Below are 17,616 nucleotides of genomic sequence, written 5' to 3'. Positions count from 1 at the left end.
GTGGACTCGGTCCGCAGTTGCTGCGCAGGGCTCATGAAAGAAAATAGCATGAGTGACCCACGCCATCAGGAACTCGGCCCATCGGGGGCGGAGTATCGGGAGAGGGCCTCAGGTGACGTCCTGATGCCGTCCATGCAGTGTGCGACGCATTCGTTTTCGAGGGGGCGGAGTGTCGCCAAAGCGGCGCCGCCCCTGATTTCGGCACAAACAGGGATTCTCCGGCCAATCGACAAACGCAATTTCGCCGTCGCCGAAGGAGATTCCATCCCCATGTTTTGGGATATATGACCTGGCATCACACTGGCACTGAGATTCAAATATTCTCTTTATTCAAAGGATGTTGGCTTTGCTGTCTACACCAGCATTTATCGTAATTGCCCCTGAGAAGATGACGGGAACTGCCTTCCACCTCCATATGGTGTAGGTATATCCATCGTGCTATCAGGGAAGGTATTCCAGGATTTTAACCCAGCGACAGCGAAAGAACTGCAATACATTTCCAAGTCAGGATGGTGAGTGGCCCGGAGGGGAATTTCCATGGAATGGTGGTGTTCCCATGTGTCTGCTGCCCTTGTCCTTATAAATGGCAAGTTATGGGTTTGGAAGGTGCTGTCTAAGGAGCTTTGGTGAATTGTGTATCTGGGACACACTGCTGCAACTGTTCGTCGGCGGTGGAGTGCATGAATGTTTGTGGTGCAAATCAAGCAGGCTGCTTTATCCTGGGTGGTGTTGAGCTTCTGAGTGTCATTGGACCTACACTCATCCAGACAAGGGGAGAGAATTCCATCACACTCCTGACTTGTGCTTTGTAGATAGCGGGCAGGCTTTGGGGAATCAGGTTCGTTACTCACTTCAGGATTCCTAGCCTCTGACCGGCACTCGTGTAGCATGAATGTTACTTGCCCCTTTTCAGCTCAAGCCTGGATATTTTCCAGGTCTCCTCCAAAGGAAATCGTAAGGAATTGCAGGTGCTTTTCAGTGATCAATGTCCCACACACAGAGGGCATCTGAAAGATATCTGATCTGCGATTGGGTGGGGTGATCTTTGAGGCTTATGAGCACAAAACACATTAATTCAAAGCTTTCGGCCTATTTTGGACACTTTGCTACAATCAATGTTCCAGATGGGATCCACAGATCGGCCTGCCTCTTTTATGATTAATAAATAATTCCCAGAGAAACAAAAATGTTATTAAAAAGATACATTTCTCTGGAGCCCGAAGGAGTAATCATGCTCCTTTCACTCCCTGTATTCCGTTCTGTTTTGGCTCCATGCTCCTCTCCTCAGAGTTACCTTTGGGCTGCTGCTGAAATGTATTTCTTCAATGGTCTTTCTGTGAATGGAGACATGACAGGCACCAGCAGCTCACCAATTAATACTAATGAGCCCTGAGGCCCAGCTTTAAGTTGGCCTCAGGCCTTCTGATTCTGACATGCATTGTGGCCACAGCCCCATGCCCAAAACCAAATTCCAACCCAATTATACTTCCATCTCTTTGAATTCACTTGTTCCACCTTTGTTTTCCGATCGTGTCGGGTAAATATCTCCACTGTGAAGTGGAGGACCAACTCCTGATTAACCTAACATCAAGTAACCTGTCACTGTAGTGCTCTCTGATTTTTTTTATTCATTCATTAGATGTGAGCGTCACCAGCAAAGGCAGCATTTATTCCTTACTCCGAATTGCCCTTGAGAAGGTGCTGGTGAGCTGCCTTCTTGAACCATCGCAGTCCGTGTGGTTTTAGTGCTATTAGGTAGGGTGATCCAGGGATTTGACCCCACAACAGTGAAAAAGCGGTGATACATTTCCCAGTTAGGACAATATGTGGCTTAAGAATTTGGAGGCGGGAGTGTTCCCGTGCAGCTGCTAACTGTGTCTTTCTAGCTGATAGATGTCGCCAGTTTGGAAGGTGCTACTGAAGAAGCATTGGCGAGCTGCTGCAGCGTACCTTGTGGATAGCGCACACAGCAGATACAACGGTAAAAGGAGTGAATGTTTAAGGTGGTGGATGGGTTGCTATTTGATTTTGGATGGCGTTGAACTTCTTGAGTATTGTTTGGGTTCACCCATGCAAGTGGAAATACCAGAAACAAGTCGTAACTGAGAAGTATGCCCTTTTTTCTCTCTTTCGTATATGCTTTGCCATAACCTTTTTTTCTTTCTGTCATCTCTCAACTGCTACTGCTAATTGAGTTCCTCAACAAGGGAATATACCCTGGAATATGCTGGATAGGAAGTAACATTTCCTAATTTCCCCAGGAGACTGAGCTAACTCCTCTCCTAGTAACCTATTAGCCTTTCTGCTTCCTCCACAATGTTGTGACACAATGGAGCGATCCTCAGTGCTCTCAACTGTGCTGAGAAAGTTCAGTGAGAAAGAAGGAAAAGCAAAAATATTTCTCGGCAAAGTTCCAATGTCTTGGCAGGTGCGGAGCCTGTGGCCTCCTGAGTGGTTCATGTTGCTGCTTTGCCTGCAGGCTCAAGAACTGAACTTTGCTCCAACTTTTGAAACTCCAAAGTCCTTGTTCTGCCTTTCCCAACATACTTTTTTAGATGGCTTCCAAAGACAGCACATACAACACTTTCCTTTTAATGCTCTGTGTTTAACTTTCAGCAGGGTGTTATATTTCACAGCATTACTTTCTTAAAGCAGGGGAAAGGGATACAAAACATGAGAGAAATGAAGTAGAAGTTAAAGGTGAAATCTGAACATATTTCCTATAATCTACCATAATGATCTTTGAGACAGTCCCTGGATAATATACATACAGATGAAAGCAATGCAACAAGAATAATTCAAATGCAAGCAAATTGAGCATGAATATTTAAATTTAAGAAGAGCTTAAATTTGCATAGGTACATATACTTAGGAAGGTTCCTCTAATAGATGAACCTCTACATAAGCACCTAAATAGCATTTATATAGGTTACTTATATCTACATAATTGTTGGACCTTATTTATTCACATTTCTTTCACACTTCATATATTCTGTAATATCTAACATCCCTATATTTTTCTGACTTTTACAACTTTCTTATCAACCGAAATGAACATGCAATAATAAGACTAAATTAATTAGAATGAAGGTTTGACTTTAGTGTGCAGATCACAGGTTATTAAGATTGCCAGGAGAAGTAGATTATGTTGTGAAAAGCCAAATGAAATACTTTGTGTTGTATCTCGAAGCATGAGGATAGAATTTGTTAATTGTTCCAGTTGGAAAATGTTGTCAAAATAATCAACTCTGGAAGGTTATCACTCCTGAATAACCTTTAATGCCAAATTATGCATCCAGGTGCCTGCCGAAAACAGGTACTAGCCCTCTTGAATGAGTAACAAAGTAGTAAGTTCTGAATCTTTTTAGAATCATAGAATCCCTGAAGTGCAGAAGGAGGCCATTCGGCCTATCAAGCATGCACTGACCCTCCAAAAGAGCATTCTACCCATTCGAACCCGGGTCCTTGGTGCTGTGAGACAGCTGTGCTTACCACTGTGCCAATGTGCCATCCGTCAGGTTTAACTATAGATTATGAATCAAGATCTGACATTGTATTAACCCTCAAGCAAATTAGGAAAGCTTGTTAAGTAGAGAACTGCCTGGAATGGCAGACATCTGTCAGTTACAGAAAGCAGTTGGTTCAAGAAGTGTTAATTTGTGCAGCAGGTCTATAAACTAGCTAGTGACTTACCAGAAGGTCTTTTTTATAGACCTTCTGGTAAGTCACTAGCTAGTTTAGACTATCAGGACCAGGACAACTCCAGGCCACAGCTCCAACAACTTTCTCAGTATAGCTTCCCCAGTGATTACATTTTACCAAGTTCCCCTCTCCCTTCCACCTCTTGCTTTACAGCTATTAGTGGAATGATTTTTGTATCCACTTATAGTGAAGACAGAAGAAAATATTTGTTCATTTCATCCACCATTTCCTTATGACCTACTGTTAACTCCCCATTGTCACTCTCTAGAGGACCACCACTCACTTTCCGCATTCTTCCTATTTAAATACCTGTAGAAACTCTTGCTATCTGTCTGTGCATTTCTAGCTAACTTCCTCTTATACTCGAATTTCTATCTCCTGGTTAATATTTTAGTTATTCTCTGATATTCGTTATATTCTGATCAATCATCTGACATGTCGTTCATCTTTGCAGTTGAGTACTTTTTCCGTAAGTTTGATATTTTCTTTCATTTCTTTACCCCGGGTGGTGGGTCCCCCCTTAGAATTTTTTTCATAGTAGGAATAGACTTGTTATGGATATTCTGAAATATTCCCTTAAATGTCTGCCACTGCTTCTCTATTGATGTTTTGCCTAGCACAGTGTCCCAGTTCACTACAGCTGACTCAGCTTCCATGCCCACATAATTGCCCTTATTTAAGTTTAAAATGCTAATCTAGATCCATTTTTTCCCCTTTCAAACTGGAAGTATAATTCAATAATACTGTGGTTGCTAATACTTAGAGACATCTTCAATCTGAGGTCATGAATTAATCCTTTCTCATTACACAATAATGGATCTAATATAATCTGCTTGGTTAGTTCCAGAATGTGCTGCTCTAAGAAACTGTCTCAGAAGCATTCTATTAACTTCTCAGCCAGTCTACTACTACCTATCTAACTTTCCCAGTATATGTGTAAATCAAAATCACCCATGATTATGGCTGTCCCTTTACCCTAAACCCGCAATATTTCTTCTTATTTATTTACATTGTGGTTACTGTTAGGTGGCCTGCAGACCACTCCGACTGGAGATTTATTTCCCCTATTCCTCATCTCCACCCAAACCCATTCTCTATTCTGACTCCCAAGGTCATCTCTAACTTTTGAACCAATGCCATTCTTGATAAACCTTGATAAAAGTGCTACCCCTCCACCTTTACCTAGCTTTCTATTCTCCTGCAATGTCATATACCCCATAATAGTCAGGACCGAGTCCTTGTCCTCCTGCAGCCATGTCTGCATAATGGCTATCAGATCATACTTATTTACTTCAATGTGCGCTATCAATTCATTTGCTTTGTTATGAATGCTATGATGTGGAGATGCCGGCGTTGGACAGGGGTGAGCACAGTAAGAAGTCTTACAACACCATGTTAAAGTCCAACGGGTTTGTTTCAAACACTAGCTTTCGGAACACTGCTCTTTCCTCAGGTGAATGAAGAGGTGGGTTCCAGAAACATATATATAGACAAAGTCAATGATGCAATATGGTACTTTGAATGCGTGTCTTTGCAGGTAATTAAGTCTTCACAGATTGAGAGAGAGGTGTAATCACAGGTTAAAGAGGCATGAATTGTCTCAAGCCAGGACCGTTGGTAGGATTTCGCAAGCCAAGGCCAGATTGTGGGGGTGAATGTAATGCAGAATGAATCCAAGGTCCTGGTTGAGGCCGTACTCATGTGTGCGGAACTTGGCTATAAGTTTCTGTTGAGCGATTCTGCGTTGTCGCACGTCCTGAAGGCCACCTTGGTGAACGCTTACCCAGAGATCAGAGGCTGAATGCCCTTGACTGCTGAAGTGTCTCACGACTGGAAGAGAACATTCCTGCCTGGCGATTGTCGCGCGATGTCCGTTCATTCGTTGTCGCAGCGTCTGCATGGTCTCGCCAATGTACCACGCTTCGGGACATCCTTTCCTGCAGCGTATGAGGTAGACAACGTTGGCCGAGTCGCACGAGTATGTACCGCGTACCTGATGGGTAGTGTTCTCACGTGTAATGGTAGTACCCATGTCGATGATCTGGCACGTCTTGTAGAGATTGCCATGGCAAGGTTGTGTGGTGTCATGGTTGCTGTTTTGTCTTTTTGTTATCTTTGTAACATCTAGCCTTGGCTATTGGTGTATTGTTATGTTTTATCTCTCTGTCCCTTCCTGCTATTATATGACCCTCCTTTCCCATATTATCATTATGGTCTCCTGTCTTGAGTATACCTCTTGATTTGTTACATCTACTCAAGCTTAACACTCCTGGGCTGGTTTAGCACAGTGGGCTAAACAGCTGGCATAATGCAGAACAATGCCAACAGCATAGGTTCAATTCCCATACCAGCAGGGGCTGGTTTAGCACAGGGCTGAATCACTGGCTTTTAAAGCAGACCAAGGCAGGCCAGCAGCACGGTTCAATTCCCGCACCAGCCTCCCCGAACAGGCGCCGGAATGTGGCGACTAGGGGCTTTTCACAGTAACTGCATTTGAACTGCATTTGTGACAATAAGCGATTTTCATTTTCATTCATTTCATTATTATCATGCTGTAGTAATCCACGGGAGGCAGGAGTTCTGTCACCACACCAATATTTATTTACAATAACGATATTACAGGAGCAGCTACAAACAGTGCTGCTAGCAGTCCAGTCAACTTAAGACTGCTCACAAAGCCTACACAGGTGATTATATGGGCCCCCTCAATGAGCTATCATTGAGGGAGCTCATACTCCAATTGGCCAACCAATAAAGCCAATTGGAGTTCATTACACCCCTCCCTCCCCCCCCCCCCCCCCCCCAAGATCTGAGGAATTTCTGCCAGCTGGCATTCCTCTGAGCTTCTTTCTGCTCCTCATGTCTGGGTCTGTCACCTCTGTGTCGTCCGCCGGGTCGTTCTCCGAAGTGGGCGGGGTGTACCTTATAGGTGCCCGTCTTTTCCTTGACGACCTCCTTGGAAGTTGTTCTTCCTCCTCCTCGGGGAGAGGCGTCGCGGCGGCCTCGTCGAGTGAGTCCATCTCCGACTCTGATGACTGGATGACGGGGTCTGGAGAAATTGCTCGGGGCTGGGGTGTGGGTATCCTTTCCATCTGGGCTATCCCAGCTTGAGGCGGTCCTGCTTCTGAGTTTAGGACTGAGTTTAGGAGGAACTTCTTCACCCAAAGGGTTGTGAATCTATGGAATTCCTTGCCCAGTGAAGCAGTTGAGGCTCCTTCATTACATGTTTTTAAGGTAAAGATAGATAGTTTTTTGAAGAATAAAGGGATTAAGGGTTATGGTGTTCGGGCCGGAAAATGGAGCTGAGTCCACAAAAGATCAGCCATGATCTAATTGAATGGCGGAGCAGGCTCGAGGGGCCAGATGGCCTACTCCTGCTCCTAGTTCTTATGTTCTTATGCTTCGCCTGCCTCCAGGTGTGGTTCCGCTGCCCTTATTTGGTCTAGGTGTTTCTTCAGCATCTTACCTCCTATTGCAACCTCATAGGATATGGGCCCTGTTTGGGACTCTACCGTGCCTTTGACCCACGTTGGTCCATTCCCATAATTCTTGACCCAAACCGGTGCCCCCACCTGGAAATGTCTCTGCTGCCGACTATTATCATGCCCCCTGCGTTGGGCCTCCTGTTGTTTCTCCACTTTCCCCGTTAAATTTGGGAAAAGGAGACTCAGCCTCGTTCACAGCCGCCTTCCCATTAAGAGTTCAGCTGGCGGTATGCCCGTTGTGGAATGCGGTGTGGTCCTGTAATCAAACAGCCAGCGGGAGAGCTTTGTGTCTATTGACGCTGCCGGCTGCTTCTTGAGTCCCGCTTTAAGTGTCTTGACCGCTCTCTCTGCCAGGCCGTTGGTCGCTGGATGGTAAGGGGCCGTTTTGATGTGACGGACTCCGTTTTCCTTCAGGAATTTTCCAAATTCCCCACTTGTGAATGCCATTCCGTTGTCCGACACCAATACCTCCGGAAGTCCATGTGTTGCAAACGAGGCCCTAGCTTTTCAATTGTCGATGCTGTGCTTGCCGTGTTTACCCGGTGGACGTCCAACCATTTGGAGTGGGCGTCCACTATCACCAAAAACATTGAGCCCATGAAAGGGCCGGCGTGGTCAATATAAGACCATAAGACCATAAGACATAGGAGCGGAAGTAAGGCCATTCGGCCCATCGAGTCCACTCCACCATTCAATCATGGTTGATTTCAACTCCATTTACCCGCTCTCTCCCCATAGCCCTTAATTCCTCGAGAAATCAAGAATTTATCAATTTATGTCTTAAAGACACTCAATGTCCCGGCCTCCACCGCCCTCTGTGGCAATGAATTCCCCAGACCTACCACTCTCTGGCTGAAGAAATTTCTCCTCATCTCTGTTCTAAAGTGACTCCCTTTTATTCTAAGGCTGTGCCCCCGCGTCCTAGTCTCCCCTGCTAATGGAAACAACTTCCCTACGTCCATCCTATCCGAGCCATTCATTATCTTGTAAGTTTCTATTAGATCTCCCCTCAACCTCCTAAACTCCAATGAATATAATCCCACGATCCTCAGACGTTCATCGTATGTTAGGCCTACCATTCCTGGGATCATCCGTGTGAATCTCCGCTGGACCCGCTCCAGTGCCAGTATGTCCTTCCTGAGGTGTGGGGCCCAAAATTGCTCACAGTATTCTAAATGGGGCCTAACTAGTGCTTTATAAAGCCTCAGAAGTACATCCCTGCTTTTATATTCCAAGCCTCTTGAGATAAATGACAACATTACATTTGCTTTCTTAATTACGGACTCAACCTGCAAGTTTACCTTTAGAGAATCCTGGACTAGGACTCCCAAGTCCCTTTGCACTTTAGCATTATGAATTTTGTCACCGTTTAGAAAATAGTCCATGCCTCTATTCTTTTTTCCAAAGTGCAAGACCTCGCACTTGCCCACGTTGAATTTCATCAGCCACTTCTTGGACCATTCTCCTAAACTGTCTAAATCTTTCTGCAGCCTCCCCACCTCCTCAATAATACCTGCCCCTCCACCTATCTTTGTATCATCGGCAAACTTGCAGGCGGGTCCACGGTCTGCCTGGCCATTCCCACGGGTGCAATGGCACCGCTGGTGGCACTCTTTGCCCCTGTTGGCACTCCTGGCACCGACGTACCAAGGCTGCTATGTCTGTGTCCAAACCTGGCCACCGAAAGTAGCTTCGAGCTAGCATCTTCATTTTAGATACCCCTGGGTGTCCGTGATGTAACTCAGTTAAGATTGCCTGACGGCCCTGAGCTGGGACGATTACACGGGCTCCCCATAATAGGATACAGTCTTCTACGGTTATTTGGTCCCTTCTGCTCCAGTATGGGTGCATCTGGGGCTCCACTGGTCTTTCCAGTTCCCCTGTTAGCAGTAAATGCTTCATCTTGGCTAAAACTGGGTCTTTTTGCGTCCACAACCGAATATGTTGTGCGTCTACTGGTAGGGTGTCCAAAAAATTTAGAGTCATTACTGTCTCCTCTACTTTTGGTATTTGCGGCGGAGTGTCCGGGAGGGGAAGTCTGCTCAAAGCATCTGCATGTGCTACTCGCTTTCCCAGTCTGTGCTCCAGAACGTATCTATATGCCGCCAGTAGAAATGCCCAGCGTTGGATTCTAGCTGATGCAATCAGGGGTATTGACTTGTCTTCTTTTAATAACCCTAATAACGGCTTATGGTCCGTCACTATGGTGAATTTCCGCCTGTACAGATACTGGTGAAATGTTTTTACTGCGAATATCACCGCCAGTCCTTCCTTCTCGATTTGGGCGTACTTCCTCTCAGCCATCGCCAAGGTCCTCGAAGCATAGGCTATTGGCCGTTCTTCCCCATTCCTTCCTCTATGGGCTAAGACGGCTCCTACCCCGTAGGGGGATGCATCACAAGTGACCACCAACTCCTTCCTTGGGTCATAATGCTCTAGGACATTTTCGGATGACAGCTGTTCCTTAATGTCCCTAAATGCTCGGTTTTGGCGGGTGGACCATTTCCATTCTTGCCCCTTTTTTAGTAGCTGGTGGAGGGGTTCTAGGATGGATGCCCTATTTTCAATAAATTTTCCATAATAGGTTACCAACCCTAGAAATGATCGTAACTCCTGGACCGTGGTGGGAGCTGGGGCTTCTTTTATTGCCCTTACTCTGTCTTCTAATGGATGTAAGCCTGACTCGTCTACTTTATATCCCATCCTCGTCGCCAATGTAGTAATCCACGGGAGGCAGGAGTTCCGTCACCACACCAATATTTATTTACAATAACGATATTACAGGAGCAGCTACAAATAGTGCTGCAAGCAGTCCAGTCAACTTAAGAACACTCACAAAGCCTACACAGGTGATTATATGGGCCCCGTCAATGAGCTATCATTGAGGGAGCTCATACTCCAATTGGCCAACCACTAAAGCCAATTGGAGTTCATTACACATGCCCTTTGTTTAGTTTAAAGCTCTCTTTTCTTCCCTAGGTATGCAATTCATACGATCACTCATCCCAGCAGTCCTCAGTTACCTCAGTGCACCATCAACCAGAATCCAATTCTCCCACACCAGTTTTTGAGCCGTGTATTTATCTCTCTAATCTTATTTGCCCTTTGCCAATTTCACATGGCTCAGGTAATGATGTCAACCTTTGAGGTTCTGCTTCTTAATTTGGTACCTCCCATACTGACGATGGAGAACCTCCTTCCTCGTCCTGCTTATGTTACTGATACCTACATGGACCACGGTGACTGGATCCACTCTTCCCACTGCAAATTCCTCTCCATCCCTGAGCAGTTATCCCAAACCCTGAACCCTGGCACTGGGCAGGCAATATAGCCTTCTGGATTCTCGCTCACTGCTGCAGAGAATTGTCAATCCCTTTCACAGCCATGTCCGCTATACCACCACATTCCTGTTTGCTCCCCCCACTTGAATGGCTTCCTGTACCATGGTTCCATGGCTAGCCTGCACATCCAGTTTGAAGATTTCGCTTTCGTCCACACAGCTTGTCAACACCTCAAACCGGTTTGACAATTGCAAAGTCTGAGTCTCCTCCACTACTGTCTGTTCTGTCCCTTTAGCTGCCTCAGTCACGGGCACATCCTCTTGTCCCTCACTATTGACCAAAACAGAAAACAGACCCTATTTTAAGAGGAGTGACCGTCTTCTGGAACAAAGTGTCCAGGTAATTTTCCTCCTTCTTTCTCTTGCACAGTGTCCGAAGTTTAGCTTCCAGATTAATAAACCTGATCCAGAATTCCTCTAGCTCAGGGGTGAGCAAACTTTTCCGTGCAAGGGCCACATTCAGAAATTCACAATTTTAAAGGGCCGCATAGTATATTAAGTAAAATAATTACTTCACCCGATTATGATTCTGGGCGCCTCATAGAGAACATATCGGCCCTCGACGTTGTGCCGACCATGATCACCCTACTCAAGTCAACGTATCCACCCTATACCAGTAAGTTTCCCAACAGCCCCCCCATTAACCTTAAAAAAAATAATTAAATTTTTTAAAAAAAAATTTTTTTTTTAAATTTGGTGGGCCGCATAAAGACCTTTGGCAGGCCGCATACGGCCCGCGGGCCGTAGTTTGCCCACCCCTGCTCTAGCTGCTTACACTTTCTGCAGGCATGTCTGTCGTGGATTGCCCTGAAGTCCAGAAGCTCCACCACACCACAGCTGCAATACAACACCTATCCTCCAATGTAATTTATGTTATTGAATTAACTTAATTTTGTTATTCACTTAATTAACTTAGATGTCCACCATCTACAAGGCACAAGTCAGGAGTTTAATGGGATACTCTCCACTTGCCTGGATGAGTGCTGCTCCAACACCACTCAAGAAGCTTTACACCATCCAGGTCAAGCAGCCCGTTTGATTGCTCCCTCTTCTACAAACACTCAAACCATCCACCACTGTCAAACAGTGGTACCATGTACAAGATGGGGCAGCAGGGTAGCATGGTGGTTAGCATAAATGCTTCACAGCTCCAGGGTCCCAGGTTCGATTCCCGGCTGGGTCACTGTCTGTGTGGAGTCTGCACGTCCTCCCCGTGTGTGCGTGGGTTTCCTCCGGGTGCTCCGGTTTCCTCCCACAGTCCAAAGATGTGCGGGTTAAGTGGATTGGCCCTGCTAAATTGCCCGTAGTGTCCTAATAAAAGTAAGGTTAAGGGGGGGGTTGTTGGGTTATGGATATAGGGTGGATACATGGGTTTGAGTAGGGTGATCATGGCTCGGCACAACATTGAGGGCCGAAGGGCCTGTTCTGTGCTGTACTGTTCTATGTTCTATGTTCTAAGATGGACTGCAGTAACTCACCAAAGTTCCTTAGACAGCACATTCCAAACCCACAACCACTACCATCTAGAAGGACAAGAGTGGCAGATACCTGGGAATCCCACCACCTGGAGGTTCCCCTCCAAGTCACTCACGACCCTGACTTGGAAATATATGGGGCGTGATTCTCCGCACCCGGGAGAAATCGTGAGGCTGGCGTCAAAAACGGGCGGGTTTGACGCCAGCCTCCGCCCCCCCCGACCGGGAACCGATTCTGGTCCCCGGTCGGGGCTAGCATCCCGCGGCCGTGAACTCCGGCATCGCGGGCTTAACGAATTTCGTTAAGCCCGCTTGCCAGAGGTTGCGACGGCTGACGCGTCACATGACGTCAGCCGCGCATGCGCGGATTGGACGACTCCAACCCGCGTATGCGCGGATGACGTCATCACGCATTTGCATGAAACCCGCGCATGCGCGGGCCGGTGTGCCCCTCAGCCGCCCCGTGAATGGATACAGCGGGGCGGCGGAAGGATAAAGAGTGCGCGGGGTAAGTACCGTGTGGTACTGCCGTGCCAATCGGTGCCATGGTTCCCCAGATCGGGACTTTACGGCCATTTTTACGAACGGTCAGACCAGGTGTGTTTGACGTTCATAAAAACGGTCGTAATGGCCTTGGAATTCGGCCCATCGGCCAGCTGAGAATCGCTGCTCGCCGTAAAAAAACGGCGGGCAGCGATTCGTGTCGGGAGGCGGGCGTGGGGGGGGAGAGAATAGCGGGAGGGCGTCAGACCAGCGTGGCCGTAAAAATTTACGACGCCCGCTATTCTCCGCACCGTCGTGAGTGCGGAGAATTGCGCCCATGGTCGTTCCTTCACTGTCGCTGGGACAACATCCTGGAACTCCCTCCCTAAAAGCACAGTGGGTGTACCTACACCTCAAGGACTACAGCGGTTCATGAAGGCAACTCACCACCACCTTCTGAAGGGCAACTAGGGTTGGGCAATAAATGCTGGCCTAACCAGCGATGCCCACATCCCGTAAATTAATTTTTAAAAACTTGGAGAAACTCAAGGCAATCAGGAAGATTCAAGAATGGTTTTGTGAAAACTAAATTATGCTTTGTCAATTTATTAGAGATCTTTAACAGATTCACATGAGCTGTGGATGAGGTGGAGCCTGTAGGTGTGCTGTACTGGACTTCCAGAAGGCATTTGATAAGGTGGCAGATCAAAAGTTGATTGTGGAATATAAAAGCTCAATGTACAGGGGTTAATATATTAGCATGGATAGACGATTGGCTGGCAAACAGGAAACAGAGAACAGGATGTGATGAGTGGAGACTCACAGGGGTCAATGCTTGGACTTTAACCTTTTACTATTTATATCAATGACTTAGATGAGGGGCGCAAAGGCACAAGACGCTAGCATCACCTCTTTTCGAGAGGGCCACTGCATCTCATGCTAATCAGGCATTTAGCAGGTCAACAGCGGGCCTTCCCCAGATATCAGGGACCCTGAGGGCTCAAAATCTCTCCTGCCGAGAGTTGGGGTCATAGCAAGTTGGCAAGGAGGGTTAGCAGCAAAGGGGTAGCTTTTGAATGAGGGACCACCACCTCCGTCCTCAAGCCAGAAAGAAAAGACACCAAAGTTTGCTCATCATGCTCACTACATGGTGAGTTCTCCCCTGCCCACTGCTTGATTGTTACCACTGGCAGCAGGCTGGGGTCCTTTCAGTGGGGATAATTTGGTCACTCAAGGGCCTTAATTGGAGGTGGGGCAGGAAGGTTATCCACAGACCTTCCCGCCATGGGCTTTGTTGGGGTAGAGACAGGAATGTGGCAGCGTCTCCCAAAGTTGCCATGTGGGAGGATACAAGGTTCCACCCTTAGAGTGAGCAATGGAATTGAGTTGAAGGAGGAAGCCTGGAAATTACAACGGATGGAGTCTTACAAACCCAAGGAGGCAGGTTTAGAGGTGGTGGTGGGGGGGGGGGCATGGAAATCAGACTGAGGCGTGTTATTCCACTCGTATTCCACTTCCGGAGATTTGATGGGTTCCCTAAGGCAGCAGCTGCCTACATGTCCAAGGGGATACCAATTAAATTATTTTAAAAAGCAGTCATCCCTTAATTGTGTGTGACAATGGAATCTAATGGGATGCACAAGGGTCCAGTGTCAGGAGCGTGGCAGAGCAACAGAAGCTGCTGTCTATGGCATCAACATGGAGTTGCAAGGCTCAAATGGGTACACTGTGGGAAAAGGTATTCTTGTGAGGGACGTCCCCTCCAGACTGTCAGCCCTAACAGCTCTGGGCCTTTCCTTTTCCTTCAACCGTTTGAAGCCTGTGGTGTCCAAGCCACATCCTCAAATCAGCGATGTCTTCCCAAGTACAATGTCCAGTAGGAGATTTCCATGCCATTTTGTTCTTTCTGTATCTGCAGCTGAGTTGTCCTGTAGTAAGCGTCTGAAGCCAATCCTGGTACCATGTGTTGTTCCTCGTGTCTTAATAAAGCTCGTAGTCTCAAATGTGAAGAAGATGCTTTATTGTGAATTCGTTCTCTCTTCAGAGCTTAACTTATGGCTACCTCAAATGCTGCCTGCTTGTGTCTGTGTCCTGCTACGAGTTCTGCCTTCCGTGAAGTGTGTCGTCAATTCCTGTCCCTGTGTATATATATATAGCTCTCCTGTGCCCCTCTAGTGCTTGCTCAGTTGTATTGCATCTACTCGGATCTACGAACACCACAAAGCCTTTCACCAGCACCTCCATTTTGAGACACCCTTTTACTTTCCATCTGTCTCAGCAATGGCCGCTTCTCATTGGGGTTGCCTATTGGCCCGTCCTGTGGGGACAAACAATAGTAAACAAAATCTAAACAAATGTAAACCATTGCACACAGGAAGGAAGGGAAATAGGGCAGTGCATGAACTCCATCAATGTTGTTGAATTACCTAGGTGGATGAGGTGAAAAGATACTATGGAACCTTAGCAGATTGCTGTTCAACATGCAGAGTGTAATTATCACAGCTAAAATGTGATTTTGCAACCCCCTCCCCCCCACACCCCTTGATAATTGTACAATGGTATTAGCAAAAAAATGAGGTGCAGCACGGGACTGATAACTGTGAAAGGGCAAAGGATAGAAAAGTTGTCAATATCTTTGTGAACTTGTTCTGTAAATCTGTCACAGATAAACATGGACAAGTACAAAATAGAAACAGGAGGAGGCCATTCAGCCCTTCAAACCTGCTCCGCCATTTATTATGATCATGGCTGATCATCAGCTTCAATACCCTGATCCCGTCTTCCCCCATACCCTTGATCCCTCTACACACAAGAGCTATGTCTAATTCCTTCTTGAAATTACACAGCGCTTTGGCCTCAACTACTTTCTGTGGTAGCGAATGCCACAGAATCACCGCTCTCTTGGTGAAGAAATTTCTCCTCACCTCAGTCCGAAAAGATTTACCCCTTATCCTCAAATTATGACTCCTAGTTCTGGACTCCCCCACCATTGAGAACATTCTTTCTGTGACTACCCTGTCTAATCCTGTTAGAATTCTGTAAGCTTCTTTAAGATCCCTTCTCACTTCTAAATTCCAGTGAATAAATAAATAAGTAATCTTTATTGCATCAGTGTAATCCATCTCTTAACGATCATAACTTTGATGTCCATCTGGATCCTGGCTGATTTTTGAAGCCAGCAGAGTCTTAAAACCCTTTACTTGGACTGAGACTGCGTTGGTTAGGATTATATTGCGATGCAGAACAAGGGCAGCAGCGTGGGTTCAATTCCCATACCAGCTGAGAATTCTGAATTCTCCCTCTGTGTACCCAAACAGGCGCTGGCATGTAGGCGACTAGGGGCTTTTCACAGTAACTTCATTGCAGTGTTAATGTCAGCCTACTTGTGACAATAAAGATTATTATTATTATAGAATGGACAATCCAACAGTGTTGGGGGGGGGGGGGGGGGGGGGAGCTTTGTATGGAAGGCATTTAATTGGGGATCCCAATGTTGAACGTCACAATTCCTGTTGTGACATTGGTAGAACGTAAACGGTGTTTTGGGGCTCCCACTGGATTTCCCTCCCACGCCGTTGATCCCGTCCCATGAAAGCAAGAGCGGACCCCCCCCCCCCGGCAATGTACATACTTTGACATTCAGCACAGAATATGTGCAGGAAGTCGTTTTTAAAGTGTCATATCGGGTCGTCCTTGTTTCACTGATGTAACAAGCAGAGTTGTCAACACTAAATCAGTTCTAGTCATTACATTTTTAATTGTGAACCAAGTTATGCTGTCTTACAACATAAACATAACTAAAAGCGATATAATGCAGCTGTCCCGTGGTTGTGGATTGAGCAGGGAACGGCTAGTGCAATTAACACGTTCTTACTTTTTCTTATCCTATTTTGTGTGAGAAGTGTTTGCTCGATCATACTGGTTTTGCTTCATCATATGGAGCATTTTTACACTATTTGGCCACAAGGAAGTAGCACTCAAGTGGCATATGATAACCCCAGTGCATCATTCTCCCCTTTTACATTTCTTCCTGCCACCACTTCAAATCAAGGCTTGAGACTGATAACCGACACCCAAAAGGGAGGAAATTTGACTGCAGCCTTCATTTTTCAGCATTTTTGGAGATGCACAGAAATATGCCTCTAATCCTCTCAAGTCTTCGAGGATCCGGTCATTTAGATTTCAGTATAGTTTCACAGAATCATAGAATTTACAGTGTAGAAGGAGGCCATTTGGCCCATCGAGTCTGCACCAGCCCTTGGAAAGAGCACCCTACATAAACCCACACCTCCACCCTATCCCCGTAACCCAGTAACCCCACCTGTTGCTGCTCAGCTAAGTACATACCATGGCAGGACGATGCATCTTCCCACTTCACGTGTGCTGCACTACCAACAGGCAACCTGGCTTTGAGGACAGATGTCATCCAACATTGCTATCACAAGCATCGGGAAAAAAAAGACTCCAAATCAGACAACAAAGTGATTTGACCACTTCTTGGTTCCTTATGCACAGGGACACTGATGGCGTTCACAAGGACATGTCGCCATCAAAATCACCAACTCACCAACCCAACAAGAAAGATATTCGACCATGATAATTGATGGGTTTTGGACTCGCACATATGATTTGGACTTATTGTTTAGTGATCACTGTTATTGTGACTTGTACAGAGCATCGCTTATCTAGCTGTTTTTTGTTCAATTTTTTTTAACAGTGTACAGAAAATATATAACACGAAAAAAGGGGGGATATGGTGATATGCATCACTGTAGATACACAAGGGGTTAATGTAAGTACACGTAGACTAGCTAGACACTAGAGGGAGCATCAGAGACATGACACACAGACACTCAACCAATAGGTCAGCAAGATAGGACACGACCAATGGGCATTCACGATACACACAGAGGTGACACTACCACAGGGGGGCATTACACCAACCTATATATAAAGGACACAGCACACATGATCTTCCTCTTTCCAGTGGAGACACTCAGTGAGTACAGACACAGGGTTGATTGAACACACACCCACCACGTGGATTGTAGCAGACTGGTTCGTCAGTCTGAGTAGCTATGGAAGGATTAACAGTAGTGGCGAACCCGAGTAGGAGAATTGTAAACAGTTC

At 46.3% G+C, this 17,616-nt stretch overlaps 1 long non-coding RNA gene across 1 annotated transcript in view; it reads left to right on the top strand.

Annotated features, from left to right (window-relative positions):
* The first annotated feature begins 401 nt into the window (after positions 1–401).
* Positions 402–17,616, top strand: part of LOC119978033 — a 28,563-nt gene continuing 11,348 nt past the window's right edge. The window contains exons 1-2 of the long non-coding RNA XR_005463352.1: positions 402–512; positions 1,887–1,981. This is a non-coding gene — a long non-coding RNA (uncharacterized LOC119978033). The remainder of the gene's footprint in view (positions 513–1,886; positions 1,982–17,616) is intronic.

Source organism: Scyliorhinus canicula, chromosome 1, assembly GCF_902713615.1.
Source record: "Scyliorhinus canicula chromosome 1, sScyCan1.1, whole genome shotgun sequence".
In the NCBI taxonomy this organism is placed as follows: domain Eukaryota; kingdom Metazoa; phylum Chordata; class Chondrichthyes; order Carcharhiniformes; family Scyliorhinidae; genus Scyliorhinus; species Scyliorhinus canicula.
This window is presented reverse-complemented; position numbering and strand designations above follow the sequence as displayed.